The sequence below is a fragment of the Mchenga conophoros genome, linkage group LG18 (genome assembly GCF_057382185.1).
Source record: "Mchenga conophoros isolate Kocher_MC1m ecotype Shallow Benthic linkage group LG18, M_conophoros_male_GT1.1, whole genome shotgun sequence".
Taxonomy (NCBI): Eukaryota; Metazoa; Chordata; class Actinopteri; order Cichliformes; family Cichlidae; genus Mchenga; species Mchenga conophoros.
This window is the reverse complement of record NC_140543.1, coordinates 32,063,855-32,087,309: the sequence shown is the minus strand read 5'-3', so window position 1 is coordinate 32,087,309 and position 23,455 is coordinate 32,063,855. Positions and strand designations below refer to the sequence as shown.

Here is a 23,455-nt window from a genome sequence, read left to right as displayed (position 1 = left end):
GAGCGTGAACACGGATTCTTTGGGAGAGATGTAAAAAAAAAAGAAAAGAAAAACAGGAAAGTTGAAATGATAAAGGGATGTCGAGAGCAGTGGTTACCATGATGAAGTTATGAAGTTTTAGGAAAAATGAATTGGTAATTTAGGATTTTGGGGGGGGGGGGTGTTTTTCTTATTTTTCTATATTTATCAGGCGCTTTTTTTTGTGTGTGTGTATATATAGATCTTTAGATTTCTGTGGCTTTTTTTGAGCTGAAGCTTGGCATGTTGTTGTGGTCTAGTTATTTCTACACCATGCGATGGAATAAAAGAGCCTTCAAGCAGCTTTTTAGCGTTTTAAACAATTCTCATTTAAACCCAAAGGTACCGAGCTGCCCTGTTATATTAGGGTCGATGGTGTCCTTTCTTTTAAATGACAAGTATGAATGATAACAAGCTGTTAACAGGGGTGCACAGAGGCATTCACAGTCCCTGGTGGAGAACGGACTCCAGCTGAAAATGTCAAAGTGAGCTAAGATTTCCACCCAGAGTTAGCCTGCAGATATATAATGTATACTGTTTAGAGCTTGATCGATGGCTGCTGCAATGTTTTTTTTTGTTTTGTTTTGGGGGGTTTTTTGGCTTCAAGATCCCAGATGGAATGGCACCGTTTTACTGTTATGATCATGCTGTACTGCTTCAGTCGTTCACTCCTTTCCCCTCTTTCTCAAACTGTTTGGTAACAATACCACTCTACCAGTTTTTAATGCCAAATGATCGTGTTTACCTGTGTTTCTCATCAAACAAAGGATGAAGAAAAAATAAATCTGACCCAAAATCAGCTGTCTGCCTTAACTCCACCCCCCTGAGAGATTTGGACAGCTGCTAAAAAGAGCAACCCTTTTATCTGCAGATAGGCATTTGACCACTAATTAGCTAGAGTCACATACACAGTGAGAGACGTGCACATTTAGAGACCGTGATATGACTTGGAGAGAAGCCCAGTTTGAATCGGGGCATTTAAAATGAATCTAAACCCACATTTAGGTTTTTGTTTTTCTTCTTCGCTTCTCGTCCACCCTGCACACACACGCACCCACAAATTCATATGTATGCAAAGGTAGATGGTGCATACATATATTCCCTTCTATCTAACCTCGCTGTGTTTGCTCTCCTGGCTAACCGTACAACTGTTTTGGGTTTCACGGCAGTGCGAGTGAATCTGTGTTCTTATTTTACTTTCTTTTTTAAAGTACTAGATATATTCAGACAGTTATTAATCTTCTTCTGATGATGAATATTCTTTGTAAAGCAACGTGTAGTGTGTGTGTGGGTGTGTGTGTGGGTGTGTGTGTGTGTGTGTGTGTGGACCCAGAGGGGTTACAGGGGGAGGATCAAGCCAAACCTACCTGATGCGTCTATCTGCCTACTTATCTATCTTATCTATGTGGCCCTCCTCTCACTCTTCCCTCTTCTACCTGCCTCTCCTCCCCTTCCCCTCAACGTTATTTGCTGTGTTTGTTCTTTGGAAAAAAGAAAACCTTGAAAAAAAGAAGGGGAAAAAAAGAAAATGCTATCACAATAAACTATAATAAAACATTCTAAACTCTAAAAATGTCATTTTGATGGTTATGTGGAGATGGAAAAATACAGTGTTAAAAAAAAAGTTGTATTTTCTATCATTTTATTTTATTTTCGAGTGCCACTTCTCACTGATAAGTCGTACTGCGTCCACATTTTGTTTTTCTGTGTCTGATTTATCCATTAAACTGAGCAAGCAGGGACGTGTGCACCCTTGGATCTGTGCTGTTTGACCTTGAGGCATCATGGAGGGTTGGTCCAATCCAGGGCCACTTAAAAAATAAGACTACATACATGTGTGACTTTTATATCAGAGTCCTCAGACTATCTTAGCAAATAACACGCACATTTAATATTTAGGTACTTTATAAGTTTCACATTTTTACTCTATTTTACACCAGCATCAGTTAGCATGCATAGTTCAGCTATAAGGGAGAGGATCATGGTGGCAGGTTCGTGAAGAAAAGATGCCATTCGTATTCTCCATATGGGTTTTCATTATGAGTCATAATGTAACCGTACAAAGTAGTTATGTGAAACCTGGTTTCTCGTAGAAACTACAAGGCTGCGTGATATCAAGCTTATTTTATTTAACTGAAGCATTTCACTCACAGAAGAACCGTTCTGCCTGCAGTCTTCTAAATTGAAACGGCAATGTCTGTGATTGGTGGAGGTTACCGCCACCATTGAATGATTTAAACCTGCAAACAGGTTGCTGACACTTGTTTTGTGGGACTGTAGTTGTGTGTAGGCCTACATCAACGGGTTTTCAACCTAAGCAAACAAGCTCCCGTCCACTGGAGATCGTATGCTGATTGGTTGACAAGTGGGCCAGAACAAGGAAGAGTGTGACACTGCTCTGTGTGTTACCATGAACACGACTAGTGTGAACAAAAACGTTGAAGATCAAAATTATTTCAAACAATTATTACACATCAATGTGATCATGAAAAGGACAAGAAGGAGAATGATTCTAGTCCTGTTATTCAGAAATAGTCATGGCTAGCTTATAATTGAGTTACACTCAGGATGTAGATGTACAGTAAGCTATATAACAAACATGCACAAAGCAGCTACAAAAGGGTTTCAAGTTTTGGTAATGGATTCCTAACAAGTCACTTTTCTCAGTCAGCAGCATTACTAGTATATTATTACAAGAATCATCACTCAGCGTGCATGAGCCCAATGTCAGACTCCTTCATTTACAGGAATATAGAACATGTTTGGGATATTAGTGTAAGTTAACTCATTAGAAAAAAAACTACCAAGGTTAGCTGCTAATATTTAACAAAATACATGAAATAGCACAGGCAGGGGGGAAAGTGCTGACATCAGGATAATGAGTCGTAAGGGTGTGTGAGTGCATGAGTGGATAGCATGGTGTTGAATGCATTGCGTGACATGAAACAAAGATGCACGTGAAAGAAGAACTCCCAAAGGTCTGAGGAAAGGTTGGGTTTTATTGGGGAAATACTGGGCCGCTGCTTCTCCAATTAACCTGATGAATCTGCTCCACCCGTCTACTACAGCGGAAAACAGAACATTCAGACAAGTTAGGCAAGCAAGCAGTCATCGCACTGACAGCCGATGATGACGTACAACTGATAAGACTCATTATCCTAACCAACAAATAAAAAATTCAGAGAATAGTCCCTATTGCACATCAAAAAAATCCACATTTAATTTGGGTTTTTCTCTACCTGAAAGCCACCTCATGGATCTCTACCTCACTTCCTTGCTGTTTTTAGATTGCTCCCTGGAAGTCTCTTTCTGCCACAAAGCAAAACCTGCAGCAATTCCAGGATGCAGGGTTTCATAATCCATATCATTCACTTTACCTGATAGTAGCTGTAACATGATGGCTGACTGGTGACAGATATGGGATCATGAAACACAACAGAAAACTAGAAGATGGACCCAAAGTTGTTCTCCTCATTTGTCACAACACGGTTATTTTAACTGGATTGTGCCATGTTCATTATCTCCAGTAGTGACAGGATATTTAATAATTAAGCCTGCCCCAGTCAGCACTTTTCAGTGTCCATCTGTTTGGAATCTTAAGGGACACTTGGGAAATACATCATGCAAGTGGGCACCTGACTGCCAGTTGGGCTGCAGGTGTAGTGCCTGAGTCAGAAAGTATGCAGTCTACTTTTCACCCAATGATGGTGTAAAATCCAAAGCCATGATTAACCAAAAGGCACCAGACTTCATCTTAAGAGTGGTAAGTGCTTCTGCAGTACGTGTGAACGTCACGGTGGGATCTAAGGGAAACTTACAACATCAGGATCAGTGAACAGTGTGTGCAAACCACATTGCTATACATGGTACACTTATGTGACCTGTGATGTATTGTTTATTTAAGCAAATGGTGAAACATTCATACATCCTGTTCTCCAAGCTTTATGCCAATGGCAGTTGAACCATTGTCAGCAATAATCACTCTTCCTTTATAATAGTGAGGTTTTTCTTACATGCTGCAGCTGATTGGGTAATACCTCTGACGCACCCACCACACAGAATAAACCCTCCTCAAGTCCACACCCTTACACACTTTAAAGGAGCCATCCCTCATGTTCAAGGATTCAGCGGTTTTTGTTTTTCATTCCAGCGCATGTTTTCACATGAGGTGAAATTTTATTCTTCATTAAGGTCACATTAGTATTTGGGGGAGTGGGGCTGCATTGCAAAGTATCCTAATCTCCTTTGATAATTCCTAGTTTTGGAAGGGGCAACAGTGAAGATGTTGGTTTGGAGAAAATTGTAAAAAAAAAAAAAATTATTTCAGAAATGGCCTGCATTTGTATAGCGCTTTTCTAGTCCATAGCCCAAAGCGCTTTACACTACATTCAGTCATTCACACACTGGCGATAGCAAGCTACATTGTAGCCACAGCTGCCCTGGGGCGCACTGACAGAGGCGAGGCTGCCGGACATAGGTGCCACCAGGCCCTCTGACCACCACCAGTAGGCAAACATGGGGTTAGTATCTTGCCCAAGGATATTTGACATGCAGCCAGGATGCAGCCTGGGATCGAACCACCGACCTTCTGATTAGTGGCTGACCTGCTCTGCCACCTGAGCTACAGCCACCCCGTATAAAGTTATAGTCTTTCAGCATATAATTAAAAAGCATAATTGTAAAATGTGTACTGCGTACTGTCTCAAAATTACCCTGAAGGTACTTGTATTAATTTTAAAAAAGGTCGTTAGTTATTTGTTTCTAGTTGTTCTGCTGTACCGATTTGGAACCAATATCAATAGGACAATCTCAGAAAATATTCAATTTGGAATGGGCCTTTTTTTTAAAAAAAAGATAAGATGTTTTCCTGGTATTATTGTCAAATAAATTATTTTAAAATTCCTGTTTTGCTGTGCATTTTTGTCCCAGCTTTTTTTTTTTTGAGAAATGGGATTGTAGATGTCCAAGGTCAAACAGGCTTTGAGAATATTATGTATTTCACACAGAAATAATTCTTCCCTACACAACACTGCACATGTGGTAAATGGTGCGAAGACAGAGAGAAAAAAGTAATTTGTCACTCATAACCTCCTAATGAGCTACATTATTTTCATCCCACACACCTATTTATACTCATATACCCAGATCAGCTCAGATTTGTTTCTGATGCTACTTTTGTTCCTTAAAGTGATTCTCCTCTGTGCTTCACTCTGGCATTTACTGGGCTGCTAGTATACCTTGTTTTAATGCTTTATAACAGCCATCATTCACCTCCAAGCCTGAATCAACTAATAATATAAAAATATCTCTGCGGCAAAAATGAACTTGAACTTTCTTTCCTAAATTTACCCCCAAAATAAGTCCTTTTCATCCCAACAACTTCATTCATGTTCTACCTTTCCTTAGTTCAGTTCAGGAAATCTTTATTAATGTAAAAGAAAATACAAAATCAAATTCCCGTCTTATTTTATATCATCATTTAAGTGGGGGGCAAATGTATGTGTAAGGCGTGCTCTGCTTCTCCCCTGAAATCCACATTTATGGCTGTGACTATATTAACCACAGACACCGTGTTCACGGTGACTCAAGCAACTTTCAAGTCTCTGCATGTTGAATTTCAAAATGTACTGAGAGGAAGCCTGAAAGGAAGGTGAAGTATGTTCAGATATCTCTGGAAATCAGCCAGCAGAGTGCAAAACATGTAGAATATATACAAAATGGTTGATGAAGGACAGACTAGGGGAAGAAAAAACAGCATATATGTGTGGAAATTAATTTAGAAGCCGTGTTTTCTGGTGAACAAAGTACAGCGTGTTCTCTGCAGTTTTGCTGAATGCGACTTCCAAACTACGTCAGCATGTTAGGGACTTTGTGACCTTTTAACCAGAAAGGTGGAAGTTGTAGAGATTGGAGACCTAAGAAAGTGCATTTACATGAATAAGTGTTTGTGTGTGAGCATGTGTGCTTCTCTACTGAGGACTAGATTGTTATGATAAGCAAATTACAAGTTGTTGCCACATTACTGCTGGTTCCTCATATTTTAGGTCATTTGCTGGCTTAAAATAAAAGTACCATGTAATACAAACAGGGTGGTCTCCTGCACTTGACTGAGTGTGGTGAGTTTCTTTTAATCTCCTATAGAGCCGTGCATCATTAAAACACCATGAAATCCTCTGCAATAGGTCTTGGCTGCTGGGGGATTCTCATGATGCATTGAGTCTTCAGTCACCTTTTTCATTCACCAAGTGTTTATAGGGAGGTCCTTTTCCATTAGGTGGAGAGCAGCTAAAAAAATATAAATAAATGAACGGGTACGGGAGCCAAGAAGTTCAAAACTCATTTAGAAGATGCATTAAATAACATTGAGTTACAATATATGCACAGGTGCAGCAGTCTTGAAATGGATGTTCTAGCACCAACCATCACAGAAATCCCTCTTTTCACTGGTTGTGTCTCGCTGAAAAAGGCCTTCTTACTGCATACAACTCCTCCGCCATATCCGTCAACCGGTTCTACGGACAATTCCAGGGCCAGTCTCTTTGGAGTCTGTCTTTCTCGATCCCGTTGGTCTGCCGAAGCTCTGCAGTCATCATGCTTGTGCCAGTTGTGTACATGCTCCATGACTCCTCTCCTCTGACTGCTCTCACCTCCCTACTTTTATGCAGCGTGAGCAGGTCTGGAGAATTCCTTTGATAAGGTGTGGGTTGGAAGTAAAAAAATACTTCGAGATAAAAGCATGCAAAATATATTCAAACATGTATAAAACCATACTATAACACCAAACCAATAAAAGACAGAACAAAGCATTAAAACTACTTCTTCCCCAAAACACATACATGTCTGCATTTAATTATTAGTTATACTGGCTTTCTTCAGAGCATGTTTTTGTCCTGTCTTCCTCCCCTAACTCTACGCTTGGTTCTGCTGGAGGTTTCTTCCTGTTAAAAGGGAGTTTTTCCTTCCCACTGTGGCCAAAGCGCTTGCTCATATAGGTCATCTGATGGTTGGGTTTTCTCTGTTTTCTTTGTATTATTGAAGGATGTTTACCTTACAATATAAAGCACCTCGAGGCGACTGCTGTTGTGATTCGGCACTATATGAATAAAACTGAATTGAATTGAACTCTTAGCATGTCCCTGCTGCAACTTGCAGTCTTTTACTGCAATCAAAGTTTTTATTATCTAATATGTGCATGATTGTTTCAAGAGATTGGATGCTGTATAAAATGTAAGAATATAATAGTCCTTGTTTATCATGTAGAAAGAGCAGCCCAAATGTTTTCCCCACATGTACTACAATTACTAAACTTTCTAGACATCGCCTCATCAGGCATTAAACATTAACCTGCCAGCTCCATGTTACAAATTTAGCATCTGGCATATCTGATTGCACTCATGTGAGAACAGAACAGGTAACTCTCTGGTAAGTTCACGCTGAATGAGCGCACGTCATGTGTCCTGCCCACTGTGTGCTGTACCCAGGCAGCACCCACTCCTAGACCAAATACAGTATTTTCAGTAGTTCTAACATATCTGAGGATGGCTCTTGTCACACACTACATGTCAACTTAACAATGATCAAGAAAATAATACCCAATTCAGAATACAGGCAACAGAATAGTCTGATCCTAAAGACATGTGGTGTTGGGGCCGGGCATTAAAATGGATGTTTTTAAACCTATTTACTGTCACAATATCTGAAACACTTTGGAATTCCTGACAAAAAGGCTAACATATAAGATACTGATTTTCCCTTTTCACTGATTTGATGAAGTAATACAGAAAGACAACTTGCACTGCCTTCTTGGTGAGACCCATCAACAAGTGCAGTTTTGTGAGGCTTTCTCCAAATCAGTGTCATACCAACAACTCCCTGATGCTCAGTCACAAATAGATGTTCAGTCTATCATGGCCTCTGGACAACAGGTTATGTGTATTCATGAAATCTGACTGTCTGATTGTGCAGTGAGAGCTAAGATAAAATAAAATAACATAAGAAAAGATAAGATAAGAAAACTTATAGTTTGTTTATCCCAGATTTGGGAAATTGTGAGACGCTATCTTTAGCTTTATCACCAATTAAACACCAGACTCTGGTACGGCAGTTGACTCAAGACAGACAAACAAGATGCAGCAGGAAAACACACACACACGTTTTGCTTTTCATTACAATTATAGAGATATATGTTCAATAATGTGCAGCTCAAAGACTATTTCAAATGATTTCATACTGTTGGATGTCAGTCCTGATTCACACATATGCACAATCGTGGACATTAAGTCTGTTTGATCTGGTGACTGAATAGTATCTAACAAAGCATGCAATAGATTGTGGCCTGTCTACAGTTATCTGTATCACTCTTATCCAATGGATGATCGTGTCCCTAATCAATAGTTTGTGAATCCCTGATGTGTAAAATATGAGGAGCATTTGCTTGCCTAGATCCCTCACCCAGAACAGGGAGATGAAGAAATTGTGAATGTGTAAAAATAATATAAATAAGTCTGTAAAGATTACAGCAATACACATATACATTCAGGTATTTTTCTAACCTACACCTTCACCTAAATATTATATAAATGATTAGAAGAATTTAAAGTTGTTCACAATGATAAACATTAGGGCACATACCCCAAAACCTTCTAATTTTTTTAGAATCTTATCTTAGGTTTCTAACCGAGTTTATGCTTTCCATTGTTTGTTTGTTTTAAATAAAAATGCATTTAAAATATATATTTAAAAATACGCCTAATTTCTACGGTTTTATTCAGAAGCTCCTTTTCTAAATGACGCCCCAGTTATTTTTTTCCATCCCCTAATGAGAACTTACGGGCACGGCCGGGTCAGTGACCGCGCACGCTGCCTGTTTATCTGTATGAGAGGTCCTCGGGAGCGCGCCCCCCCTGGCCGAGGAAGGTGAGCGAGTGTCTGGAGGGGAGGACTCGGGAGCGCGACCAGCCGAGGGATCGATCGGATTAAACTCGATTTGAGTGAAATTAACACAAAGGAGAGAAGAGCAACGCACAGTAGTCGGCGAGGTCGCGGATGCGAGATACGCCGGAGAAATAATTCATGAAAAACACGAAACTTGAACTTTTTTCCCTCTGTTTATTTATATTTCAAACTGAAAAGGACCACCGTGGATTTTTTTCAAGCAAGCGGAGATACTAACCCTACTAACGAGGAGTTGATTTGATAAAGAGCCCGAAGTGACCGAGCTTGTTGGGTAAGCTAACAAATGTCCCTTTTCACTGAGTGCATTTAAGAAAAAATTCGAACAGATTTTGGCACAAGTGCAATGCTTCCATAATAACACAGGGTCCTGAATTAAAATCGTTTATATTCTTTCTGAATAGCAAGTTTTCCATACTTTTTCAGCACAATCGGACTCTTTAATCCGCCCAGTGAGTTGTGGTTTTTAGACCGACGAGCATTTCTTTCAGGGCAAACTCGCGGGGAAGGTTCTGTTTTAGACTGCAGGTTTATTTCGCATCTGTTTTATTTTTTTCTTTCAGTAGAAAGTCATTGAAGGTCCGTGTAGCTGCCATGCCGACATGCTAACAATAGCAAGTTTAGCTTTGCCACCCGCAGCATCGCTCACTCACACAGACGCACAACAGTCCCATTAGTTAGTTGAAAAGTGGAAAGAAAAATGTCCAGCACAACACTGAGAGCCTCGTAGTTTCTGAGTCAGTTCCTCAGACAACTTATCGTCCTGTGTAATATAAAACTTGAACTTAGTTCATTTTTAAAGTGTGAGTGTTAGCCCTGTTAGCTAATTGTGTTGAAGCTTCTAGGAGACACGAGGTGGCTCGAGCGTAGAGGTGAGTCACTAGCCGACTGAATGAGCGGAGCACCGAGGGAGATTCCCAGCGGAGAATACTTGGCAGAAATCTCCAAAAACGCCGCACACTGGCTCAATTGCACCATTTAACAATGAAAGTATAAATAATAGTTTGATTTCAATAGAATTGTAGTGTTTTGTGGTTAAGGGGACAGTGTTAAGAATGTGTAGTAGTCGGTAGTTTTATTGGACGAAAGGGACAGAGCAGTGGAGGAGAGGAGGGGGGAAGCTGTGAGGCCAGGCGGTCATTCCATACAACCGTGTTTTTCTTGTTGTTTTTACCATGCCTTGTGTTATCAAAACACTTTGGAATGTGCTGAAAAAATTGTCCTACTCGTGTACAGCTTTGGAGTGGCGGAGAAAGTATTTTACTTTAACAAAAAAAACGAGATGAGCGAATCGTTCCCTGGTCCGAAACGACGTGCGAAATACCGCTGATAGGCTAATTAGCTTTGCTAGCCGCTGGAGGTTGGCCCAGCGCTAGGACACAGAAGTTCAGCTAGCCTGCTAGCCAGCTCTCATCCTCATTGTGTACGGGCAAAGACCACTTATTAGCCCCACCGGGCTAGCTACTAACCTGCTCGAAACTGTTATCGATCAGTGCATAGCTCTTGGGCAAGGGAATTAACTTTGCTTCTTTTTTCACTTCACTTTTTGACGAGGTAAAAATGCAAAGTTACATTACAGATCCTCCTTAGGTCTTTCCGCCTTTCGGCTTTTGTTAGGAGCACTTGTTTGTTGTGTTACATTGTATCCGGCGACCGAAGTTTGGTTACACTTACGATTACACTTGTTACTCGATGTGGAAGGGGGGAAAGGCAGTCCTAAACACCTGCCCTTGTAGTTCCACTGACACATCTTTACCATATACTAAAACCGTATTTTTTTCTTTGTACAGTCTTAACTTAATTGCGTGTGTTTCTTGCGCTATCCTGTTCTCTTTCCCCATTATGTGTTCTGTAATCGGCCAACTTGCATAATGGTCACCCTGCCGCTCTCACGCAACTCTGGCACTAAATCTCTGGAAAATAACCGAGCTTGGTCCCCCCTCAGAAACACGCGCTCGTTTTCTATTCGTTTTTACTTTGTGGTTTTAGTCAGTGCGACACATTTCAGTAGATTTGTGCTGGGTCTTTATGTTTTTTCCTCCCGTTTCCCATAGAGGCAGGAGCTGCTATACCCCCACCACTACCACCTTGTGTCTTTGAGCCAAGATGGCAGCTAGTCATGTTTAGCGGGCCACAGAGGGAGAGATAAGAGGCCCTGACCACACACACACACACACAACAGATGCTCAGCACTATTTGGTCTCTCTCCCCTCTCTCTCACTGCCCTTTTTTGTGGTAAAATTTGAGCCCCCCTCCCAGCTGCAAGGCTGACTTAGTTTGCTAGAGACAGTTAGTCTTGGCTAACCTGAGACTTTTACATAAAGTTAGATTCCCCTCCCTTTGACAACGTGTGCAGAGGTGAATGTTTTAATTTTGCACATATTTAGATTGATTTACTAAAGTAGACACAATGGTTGTTATTTTTTTAGAGTAGCCCTTTCCCCCTGTTTAAATAGTTCTGACTTAAGTTTGAAGTATGTGGAAGTCATGCTGATTACCCTCGAGTTGTCTTAATTTTGGCTGGTGAGTGTGCATTATTCACTCAAAGAGCCAAATAATACAACCATTAACATTTGAAACTTCATGAAGCAAGTTGCCGGTAAATCTGTTTGTCGCGTTGTCATAAACTCTTTGTTCCACTAAAAACACAAAGCAGAATCTGCCCTCTTGTCTCATTTTTAACTCTAAAAGATGGGGATTCTGTGAGATTGAGGAGTTTTTCTGTTTCCTATTTTTGGTGGTGGTCCCAGCATGGCCACATCTAGGGAAATCCCTGCCACCTTACAGTGGGGCTAAGATTGGGGCATACACCACACATACAGTGAAATGCAATTTTAAGATAGCTCTGCTCAGAATGATGCAATCAAATTTCCGTGCTTATAGCTGTACACTGATGCTCATTGTCGCCATGTATGCCCTCCCCCATTATCTATATTCAGTGATTTTTAATGAACATCTGTCTGTGCAACTTTACCCTGATCCATTATTTTAACTTTGACATTTTCTTTGGAGCAGGTGCCCATCAGTTTGTCATGATTTTGAATAAGCCTACTCCCTGTTGTTGTGGTCTATGAATCATTAGTGTGGTCAGTGTTGGTTATCTGGACATTTCACTTTTGGTGTGCAGTCATCTGATGACCTTTTCACCAGCTCTTGCTACTTTCATGCTGTGAAGAATAGTTCAGATTAATATGGCTAAACTTACACAAGTGTACGCAAAAATGACAGACGAGGAGAAACTAAAGACAAACGAGAGGAGAAATCAGAAGTAAACTTGTTGGCATGTGGGAGAACACTGACATTTTTGTATTATGCTGGTTAAAGTGACATTTGTTAACATGTTGGGCCTTCCTCTCTCAGTTTAATGTACACATGATTATTGAGAGGATGGGAAATCTGGATGTAACAAGTTCATAATTTCTCAGCCTCATTTCTCAAAATGCTAAAAAGCAACTTTAATATCAAAGGCGCATTTTCACTTTCAGCATTGCACCTACTGCCCCGAAGTGATTTTTGTGTCTGACTTAATGCATTAGCACCCACTCTCTTGGTCTGTCGAAGTGTTGAAGTTATCTTACACACTCAGTGGGGTTAACAGTGCAAATAAAGTATTGACCACAAAAAGGAAGTGCTAGATTCTTGCCTGTGTTGCAATTAAATCTGAGTGCGAAGCAGAGTGACTTGTCTGGAGGGTGATCTTGATTTGGCACGTGGGGTGCTCTTCAGTGGTTAGGCTCTTTAAAAGCTCTGTAAATGCATTTTAGTGTGAACGTTCCTCCCTGTCTTGATTTGTGTTCACCTGCCTGCAGGTTGGCCAGGTGATCTATGAAGCTGCCTCTGCAGACTCACTCGTCCCACACTCACAGACTCCCATTGTAACCAGTAACTGGTTTATCTAAGCCTCTTTTCCACTAGTACTGCCTCGACTCTACTCGGTTTTTGGTTGTTTTCCACTTCAGTAGAGTACCACCTAACGTGGTCTATGCAGCTGAAAGTTCCAAGATGCCATTTGTCACATTTTCCGATCTACTCAGCTCACTTGGAACCCCAGCAAAGCAGGTACTAAAAAAGTACCTGGTACCAGGTAATACTACCAAATGGAAAACCACAATAGCTGACTAGGTACTAGTGAGAAAGGGCTCCTAGTGAACTGAAAATGTTTTAAGGGACTCACTGGAGAGGCAGCCGAATGACAGAAAGGACCAGGCCAGCTTGAAGGTAGGGAAACATCAGATAGCGTGGGCTTAGCTGGTTAGCAGCACCTGAACTTTAAAAACAGAATACTTCATAAATAAATTATAGTGAGATACAAAAACACAGATTTCAAACAGAAGATGGAATGGTGTGCAGAGAATAGTATCAAGTAGACCAGCATCATAAAAGATGTTTTAGTGGGAGATATGCAAGTCACTCCAGTTGGTCAGCACTTTCAGAATAAAATCAGTAAATAGTGGAAGCAGAAATTTGTCATTTGCCACCTTTAGTCCTGAGATAAGTTGTAATGCCCCAGCTGATGTTTTTCTGGACAGTAGTGTTAAATGGAATAATAATGAGAAATCAAAAAGAAAATTGTTACATTATTTTAAGAGAGCTGACTTGCAGTTAGTAAACAATGGGTCCTGAAACCTTCTAAAATGTTTCTTCTGGATTTTAACCTATGCTCGCAGGAGACGCTCCATGAGGAGCTAGTCTTTCTGTAAGTTTCAGTGAACAGCCTCCAGTTAAGCTCTATAGACACGCTGCGTAGTACAGATAACCTCTGGTTGAACTGTAACAAAAGAAAAATGTATACAATGTTTCTGATGTAGATATGATTTATAACTGAAGATAGGTTATCTTCACAACGTCTTTGTAGAAGTGGAGCTTACAAGAAAAATAACTTTTTCTCATGTATTAAAGAACAGCTGCTTGTTTATGGGAACGTCTGTGGCGTTAAGAGCTGATGCATTGCAGGCATTTTTGAAATCCATTTGAGGTCAGTGGAGGTTTCGCTGTAGTTATGTAGTTGAAAGTAATGATGAAAAGCACTCACTCTCTCTCACTGGACACACAAGCGCACATAAGATGGATGACACTGATTGCCCGGCCAAAACTGAACTGAGTGGATTGTCTGCAGGTTAGCTAGCAGCAGGTAATGCAGCGCACTGGACAATCTGGTGCTGAAAGGTTGCTGTTGGGTGTCTGAATCAGATTACTGTTGTTTGTTAGGGGGGCCATTTTGTCTCCTATCATCATGTGTCATAGATGGCACTTCTGTTAGTGGGGATGAGAAGTGGTGCTGTTGTTTTCCTCCATCTCTTTCATCTTCGCTATCTATTGCTCCACCTCCACCCCTCAGCCACCCACCCACTCCCTTTCTGCCCCCCTCTGCATAAGCCTACCTCCTTTTTTTTCTAGTCTTCTTTCTCACCCTTTGCATCTCTCTTTCTCACTCTCCATCTTTGCCTGGCTGTCTGTTTTCTCCCCCGCCCTCCGTCCAGCGCTCTCATTTCCAGCCAAAAGGTTAGCGGGGGTCTTTAGCACTGTGGTGACATTCAAAACTGAGTGTCATCACTGTGTCTACTGCTTTCTCTCATCCTTCCCTCTCACCTGTCTCTCCCTCTGCCCCCTCCTTCTCTTCTGCGCCTGCCTCCCCCATCCTCCTCCTGCAGCGAGGGCCTTCTGGACCAAGTGCTGTGCCTAGGAGAGAGGCTGGCATTAATACAGCTCTCAAGTGTTTGTGTGTGGGCTGTTCGTGTGTTCTGTATGTGCTGGAGGAGACGGCCTGTCAAGTATGGGCCTTTTAGTCTGTTGTTGACCTCTGCTGCTGTATATACTTTTGGAATATCCCGTTTCCCCTCTTCAGCTCTTTGCTAACATGGGAAGAAAATAAGCAAAGCTAAATCCAAGGCCACTGGTAATATGTATTTTGTGTCATCAGCTGCTGATGAATCCTATTGCTGAAAAGCTCCGTCAGCGCCATGCAAAAATCTCATCAGTTTCCCGGCGCTTGCTGTGGTTTAATGGCACTCTTGTGGCATCCACGCATCCTTCTTGCTCATCTTCGATCACCATTTCTCCTCGGTGATTCACGTTGCTGATGAAAGATTAAGTGCTGCTTGCTTTTGGAATCAGCATCCAGTTAGGGAGATGGAATGAAAACAGGATGATGTTAACTACACGTGAAAGAGATTTCAACCAGTAAAGACACTTTCGTAAGAGGTACATAGATCTTTGTTTTTGGCAGATAATATTGGAATTTCCTGAACATGTAAATGACTGATCCTCCGTGAGCCTGGAGGTTTCTTCTTCTTAGAAGGGAGTTCTTCACTGTTGCAAAGTGCTAATCGTAGGACATCATCAGATTGTAGGAGTTCACCTTTTATATGTAGGGTCTTGAACTTTTATAAATATAGATTATAAACCACCCTGACACATTACTGTTGTTGACTAGTTCCATCTACTGTTGGAGTAGGAGTTGGAGTAGACTCTGGAAGTCTTAGCACCTGGGCAGGTGGGGCAAGAAGTGTAGCTATCCAGGCTCAGGGGATTTGGTTCAGACCTGGCTGTCCCATTGGTTGAAAAGGACATGTCGATAGCAGTGACTGACTGAGCAGCAGTGGGGGTTGCATTCTGGAGAGCCTGTTTATCATCAGTGTGTGAGCCTTCCTGTTTGCTCTTGCATAAAGGGATACCTAAGCATTTTGACTTTCATGGGGAATTCACCATGAAAGCCTTTCTTTGGAAGCCTGTGTATTCATGTTTTCTACAAAAATGAAAATCTAGACCGAGAGTCAGGAAAGTACTGCCTGTGATGTTCTTGTTGCTCAGAAGTATTTCCAAAGCTTCGTTTTTTTGTTTTTTTTTTTTGTTTTTTTTTTTTGGTCTGAACAGGTATGACAAATCTCTCAACAGCCCCAAAACCACTGGTGGTTTTCTTTCAGCAAGCTGATCTGACTCCCTGCTACTGACAAATCCTGTAGTTTTTGAAAAGACTACTGCTTTTGAACACTTGCAGGGTTTTCCCCAAAGCCTGTAATAGTGGCAGTGTAACACTATGATAAGTCATTTGCATTACCAAGCTACAATTTCCCCCTCACCTGCAGCCGTTTGATCTCCGAACTTCATATCAGCTTATGCCTGCTGCTCTGACTTTCTGATCAAGATTCAAACAACACTGGAATATTCATATTAATGAAGTGGTTTGTTTTAGACACAGGGGACGCCTGTCTCCTTCGGCTCTGAATGCCTACAGCTACAGACTCTGAGGGGTGGTAGGGGAAATACCAGCATTAACTACAGCGCTCATCCTGAAAGCGTCGGTACATGTCGTCTGACTGGGCATTGTGACCTGCCTCCTGATCTGAACTCAATGTGGGTCAGATGCTACAAGTCAAATATTAGTTCAGCCTACTGTATGTATTAAGGTCAGATAAGACACTTAATCTGGTCCCAGTCTATGGCAGAAGTTTTGGAAACTCATTCATCCCTAGAGTTTTAGTACTGCAGAGGACAGGCTGTAGAGTACTTTTAGGAGCTGCAGAGATCTTTTAAAGATGCATCCCTCTGGCTTAATTTATAAATTTGAGACATTTGCTTTATAGGAAAAAAGATACTCCAATGTGAGGGCCTATCACAATTTAAACCAGCATAAGTCTTTCAGATTTGCATAAGCTCTTTCCACAGATTCTAAATGCATTCTACAACCATATATATCCAGTGACCTTCTAAGTAGATGAGTGGAGGAAACCCGTCAGCTAAGCACAAATGAAACATTCAGGTTCTTAGGAAGCATTTCTCAGCAGTCTGTTGAAAAAGATTCAAGTCTTTGTCTAAACCTTTGTTCTTGGTTGTGTTTTCCTGTTTGTAGTAAGTGACACAAAGTGTAGAAAAGAAGACTGAGAATCAGTCTAGTCTATTTTGACATCCTACATTTGACATTTGGTTTTGATTTGCTTCACTCTGCTGTTGAGTTTTGATGACTAGAATCTACAGAATTTAGGAATGCCAGTTTCTGTTCAGAAGAAATGTTAACATATAATTACCAATGACTGATACTTGTTGTAAACAGTGTTTTGTACTCATGTAATGGAGTATTATCTCACTATCAGCTGAGATAATGCTAATCGCTAATTCCGCAGTGACACAGACAGAACAGCTTGTGTGTAGCGCTGTGCACGGGAACAGAGAGGAGGGAGCTGGGACGACACACTGTCAAGTTTATTTCCTAGCTCCAGCATGAAGAGAAAGTAATGCATGTAACAGATGGAGAACAAATCATACTTAACCTCATTTACATACACCAATGAATGATTGAGACTCGCCGAATCAGTGAGCACAAATGGATGGATATAAGCTGAACAGGTAAACCGGCACTGAGTCATAGCATTTGCCTGCTTCTTCAGTCCTGTTTTTTAACTTACAAAAATGTCTTTTTAATGCCTTAAAAGGGATTAACAGGAGCTTCAGGGCGATATATAAGGGTTGCAGGGTTAGGTACTTATTTGTTGCGAAGCCAGTACCGTGTTTGTCTCCACCCTTCAGCTCTTACTAGTGGTTGATGTTCATGACTCATAACAACACGTTGTAAGGAGTTCAAAGAGGTCGGTAGAGTTCTCGTTTCAGCAACATTACAGTATTAAACAGTTCTCATAAATGTTAACCTGGCTATTGATTATTTAATTCTCAAATCAGGAGAACCGTGTAAGATATGTTACCTAAATCAATGGTTGGAACTTTTGAGCTGACCATCAGTGTGATGGTTCCCCACCCTGGTAATGTGCTGGCAGAAACCCTGGTATTGGCAACAGATTGGTGTCTCGAAAAATTTGGAAGCTTCAGTTATAGCTTTGGTTTAAAGAACTCAAAAATCCTGTTTAGGCCCGAAAACCTACTAAACCCACTAGAATCTTTAAACTATTTGGCCAATATTTCTGGGCATATATGTGTCACTTTTTAAATAGGCTTGCTTAAACCAGTGATTTTCAGGGAGCATATAGCTTCACAAACCACATGACAGGTTCTTTAGCTCAGTGAGCACAGAGACATGCACTCTTTCTCTCTTAGCAGGTTCCTTGGCTACCCCCTGTGGCCTACTTCTTTCTCTCCCTCCCTCTCCTGTGTCTGTCTCTCAGCCTCTGTCTTCTGGGATCAGACTGAGAGCCGGCCAGTGGTTTTTCCTACCACATGGTAAAGGCAGGGAACAGATTGGATAAACACAGCCCTTTCCTGCTGACCCACCGCCACCACCCACCCCCTTCTCCAGTCTCTCTCACACACACAAACGCAAACCAACACACACAGTGTCCATTAACAAAGCAGCCGTGCGTAAAATAACCAGATTTTCTTTAGCTTCACTGCTTCTTTCTCTTTTCGCCTTGCTCTCTTGGCCCCCCTCATCGCCACCCCGTCAACCCCCACCTCCTCTTCTTTCTTCCTTCCTTCCGGCCCTCAAATCCCAGCCCCAAACACACGGCCATGCATCCCCTCACTTGAGCGTAATTACACACACAGCTAGCCAGCTCTTGCACGCTGTCCTCCATTTGGGAACAAAGGTATAAATTATAGTGGCTTAGATCCTGGTGGTAATGGGAGGTGGGTGGGTGCACACGTGTCCTGCAGATGAAGAGGGAGATCATTTGCTTTTTTTTTAAAAAAAAAACAAAAAAAAAAAACCCCCCACCCCGGAGGTGTTTAGTGAAGTTGCGCTTGCTAAGGCACTGGTGTAGTTTACTCTTTGGCTTGGTTTTATTTGTCTGTACCTGTCTGTGCCTCAGAGGAAACATGGTGTTGTTGACATGGCAGAGATTTCCTGTAGTAAAGCCTGGAGGCTACAGACAGTTTAGCTGCCAAACTGTCGACGGCACAGACAGAACTGTATTGAGCCGCTGTTGGCTAATCTCCCTCCCTCACACCCCTCCTTCACCGCAGGCTGACGCTGCATGCACCAAGTGATTTGCAGTCATTTTGGTCAAGTGTAATAGATGTTAACAAATAAAAACCAGCAAGTGTCTATAATAGTGGAGAGGAAAAAGAGTAGAGGAAACCACTAAAATGAGGCCTGTGGATCGAGAAGGTGACAGCCCCATGCAAATCGTCAACATCTCGAGATTTCTCTGGAGTGTTTAAAATGACAACTTCAATAGGTGTTCAGAAATGTTTACAGAGCAGGAAAAAGGTGAGGTGTGCCTGCTGCCTGCGGGTTTTCATTCCAGCCCAGTTTACACCAGGTGACGTCACTCCCAAACATGCCTTCACGCCGACGGGAAGAACATATCAGTTAGATCACCTGACGTGGGTGATTGTCTGCACTGAAAACTTGGAGACTTGTCACGCTGTGTTTTGTTAAATGGCCAACAGATATATGATATGTGTAAAATGCTCAATATACAGAAATTGTAAAAAATAAAGTGGGCATTTCTGATTGGGCCTGGCTGCCAGTCTTTTCTTAGAGTTCCTGTTTGGGGTTGTTGTTAAATGAAAGCCCATCTCTAATGCATTACAGTGAAAGGCTGTGTAATGCCTCCGGCAGCCAGAGAAGGCCATTCAGTTGCACTAACTTGGCAGTGATATTCTGCGGTTTCGGCTTGGCTGAATGGGTGGCCTCAATAATTGTGGTTTGACAGAGCTGCACAGTCAGTGTGAATTCCTGAGCCTGGCTGGTGATTGCATGTGTATTTTTCAAGTTGGCTGAAACTCATGCATGTATAGTTGGTTAAAACTATACGTACACGAGCCTTTCAGTTGTGTTTTCAGGTGAGGTGGAGCTGGTAATTACGTTATTTGCCTCACAGGCCCGTGCACTCCTCTGACAGTGCCCGAACCAAACCCTTTTCATATTGCTTCTAGCTGTGTGTAAACTGGAGAGTGTCTGCTGCTTCAAGGTCAGTGTCTTGATACAGTATCTTAGGTTTTATTTTGGGACACGGTTTGCTTGGAGTTGCAACACAAAGAAATGCAAAGGAAAGGCTCTTTCTCTCCCATCCTGACCCTGTCTTAGCTGCCTCCAGTGCTTTCTTTACACTGCACAGAAATTACTAATAAAACCCAGCATTTGTGTGCTGTAGATCATTTTTCACACAAGTTCTCATATTTGACAATGAATTGTTTTAATGACGACTGTTAGATTTGTTGATTTTGTAATTGTCCATTATAACTGTCAGTATGGTGAAATTAATCAAACATTAGCCAATATATATAAAATTATAAATATATTTGCAGATAAACATCAGTTAATCTTGTGATAGTGGTAATCAGCCAGGCACATATCGGCTGATAGCGCATTTTGTTGTGCTCTTTTACGTCTCCTTCAGCATTTTATGTCATTTTGTAGATTTGACATTTATCCAAACGCGGTCGAGTTTATCCAGTTTTGATGCTGTTACGCCAGCACATCCTCCAACTCTATATATGAGCAATTAGTGACAGACTGGAGCTAAAATAACATATTTAAGCTGCTCAAAATAGATTTCCCCACTAGTTTCACTTGCCACTTTCTGCTCAGTATGTTTTGTAATTATATTACTCTTGTAATATAATTGATTGATATTCTGGATTTTTGCAGTGTCTTGTGACATGAAAGTGGATCACTTTCTTGTCGTCTTTTTTTCCCATGAAATCTGTTACTGACATTTAATAACATGACAGCAACTAAAAAGGATGTTTACCTTGTTCATCACCATCAATGTTTTTGACTAATGTTTTTCTCTAATACTGAAGTTTTGTTTATCTGAGTCATCCGCCTTCAAACTGACCCCTGTTGTTAAAACCTACATTGACTGTCACCTCTGAAAATGCTGATAACCATCAGTGTGGTCGTGTGAAGCCACATTAAGTGAGCATGAGCTTTCGGCTGTGTTAGTACCTTTCTTTTTTTATGTCACTGGATGGCTGAGTAAATTTGTTGGATAGGAGGTTGAAGTGCCTACCATACTGCCGATAGCACACAGACTACTTATCAACAGCTTGCCCTGCATCATAAAAATGGGAGGTCTATGTTGTTGTATGTGAGCTGCTAAGGATACTTGCTGTTGAGGGTCAAGCATGAAGGCTCATCACATGCCAAGATACTGATTTGCATAGCTGGGAAGGGACAAAGTGTTTGCTGCTTCATGCTAAACATTGACTGGTATGTATTCAGTTGGCTCAGATGACAGCTTGCTTGTTTGTTTTTATGGGGTTTTTGTTGTTGTTGTTGTTGTTTTAAACGGATACATCTGTGGTGTTCAGTATGGATATATCTGAATTTCTACTTGGCTCCTCAGCATAAGTGTGGTACGGCAGGAGGAGCATAGGGGCCTAAAAGCCTCATCCTTTGATGAGATTTGGCATTTAAAGTGGCACACTGGTCGCTCACCTAATTCCCTGTGCAATGACAGCTGGGCCAAACTGTGCACGTGTTTTCATATATGTATGTCACTGTGTGATCTCTGCAAGAACTCAAGTTTGGGCTAAAACTGCAAAGAAAGTGGTACAGAAAGTTTAAATCAAGAGAACAAGGAGTTTGTCTTTTCCATGACTGAAGCAGGTTTCACAGAGGGATGAACAGATACGCTAGAGAGATGGAGGATGAAATAAAGAGCAAGATGAAGTGTATCCTGCTCCATCCACTCGTTGCAGACGAGTGTTATCTTGTGGGAGGCTAAGTTCTAAATGCCAGACAAGAAATGAGGAGGATGAGTGGAGCAAAGGAGCCTCGAGACACACACACACACACACATGTGCAACTGCGCTGTTCTCTCACACACACATAGATGGCTCAAGTAAGTGCTTATATAGCTACATTTATTTAGTAATGTGGGATTCACTCATATGTAGAGTGTGTGTGACAGGAAATCAGTTACCCTCACACTAGTTTGCTGCAAAGGATGTGACATTACACTCAATTACTCTCACCTGAGACACAGACACAAGTAGAAACCTTTCCTTCCTGTAGTGACTGAAATGCACTGCGTTTCCGAGCTGCTGTATTCTTGGTAATCTAGTAGCTGAACACAATTTTTTTTTTTTTCTTCTTCTAATGCAACACTTGATGTGCTGCTTTAAGAACACGCAGCACATTGGCCTTAGCTGCCATGCAATGTTTGAATGACTTATACAAAAGCAACTAGACATGGCATCATATCTTTTCCTTATTTTCTGTCATAGTGTTACATTGGTGGAGACTCATTTTAAACACGGCCAATTTTTCAAAGGAGTTTAATCTATGTACAATTAATCCTAGTGAGTCAGATGCTTATGATTCACACTGCTCTACTCAGAGGAGATATCCTACTTTGGTCTTCTCAGGCACACAGCCCTGCCCCTCTTAAACTTGCGGTTTAAGAGGGGCAGCCAATCAAATGTTGACTTGAAGTGTACGAAGCTGTAGAGGTTGCTTCCCAAATATGAAATGAATAAGGATCATTTTGACCTGTGTATCATGCATAGCTAACGGTTCAAGAACAAAATTGGACACACAAATGTACGTTCACTCTCTGGTTATTGAGTTTGAAGTTTGAACCTGCTGAACTTCAGTGTGCACCAGCAGGCATGTCCATGTTTACTGTTTATAGTAATGCCCTACTGGAGCTAGCAAAAATATAGCTGACCGAGTGAAAAGCTTTTATAGGTGTTTCTACTTCTTTATGGAAACACATCTCAACCAGGGATCTTAAAAAGGGGCAAAGGGCGTGTCTGAGTTTTGTGCAAAGTTAGCAAATTCTACAAGAAAAGTGCTGTCAGCTTGACACAAACAGTATCAGATCTCCTTTATAGACCAAGGTCAGTGAATTCCCCATTTATCATTGGTCCTGTCCAGTATATGATACTGATAACCTGTGTGCCCTAGCTGATGTGTATTTAGAATCAAGTTTCCAAGTTCTTATTTGTAATCCAGAGGCCCTGTCTCAACACATGCATGTCAAATTTATTTTCATTCCTGTTCCCTCTGACTAACACTCTGCTGTGTAAGTCACAACTGTACAGTTTTGCCATTAGGACAACGTGCAGATATTTGGAGACTCCATCCAGGTGTGGCAGAATAAGTTGCGTTACTGGCAGAAGAGTGAAATAATTAATTCAGATGAATTGTTATCCTTGTAAATTAAATTCACATGTTCAGAAGTCTAAATTACCAATTAGTGATTTTTAATTGATGATTAAACTAGTTTTCAGGAACACGGGGAAAAAACACATTACATCAACACTGCATGAAAAGTCAACTGTGCTTGAGACGAGCTTAAATGTGCTTATTTTATATATAGTTATAGAAATATATAGCTATAATTTCAGAAGAGGAGGAGACTCGGATTGTAAACAAACATGTTACTGTCTGTAAAGCCATTCAGGTGTTAGCAGCTCTCCTCCCTGCAATTCAGTCACTTAATACTAAAAACCAACTGACCAAGACTAACAGATTTCCTGCTTTACAGGACAGATATAGTATTTTTGTCACTGGCGACTGGCACTTTGTCAGAAATGGCTCCAGGTAAAGCAGTGAAAATGTTCTCAATATAAAGTTAAACTC

General features: G+C 41.3%; 1 protein-coding gene across 3 annotated transcripts in view; it reads left to right on the top strand.

Moving 5' to 3' along the window:
* The first annotated feature begins 8,927 nt into the window (after positions 1-8,927).
* Positions 8,928-23,455, top strand: part of chd7 (chromodomain helicase DNA binding protein 7) — a 72,411-nt gene continuing 57,883 nt past the window's right edge. For 2 of the 3 annotated variants that reach the window (XM_085255929.1, XM_085255927.1), the window contains exon 1: positions 8,928-9,244. The gene's annotated coding sequence lies outside the window, so the exon portion shown is untranslated. Of the gene's footprint in view, positions 9,245-17,124; positions 17,314-23,455 lie in introns of those variants that run through there. The other variant, XM_085255928.1, reaches the window with a different exon arrangement.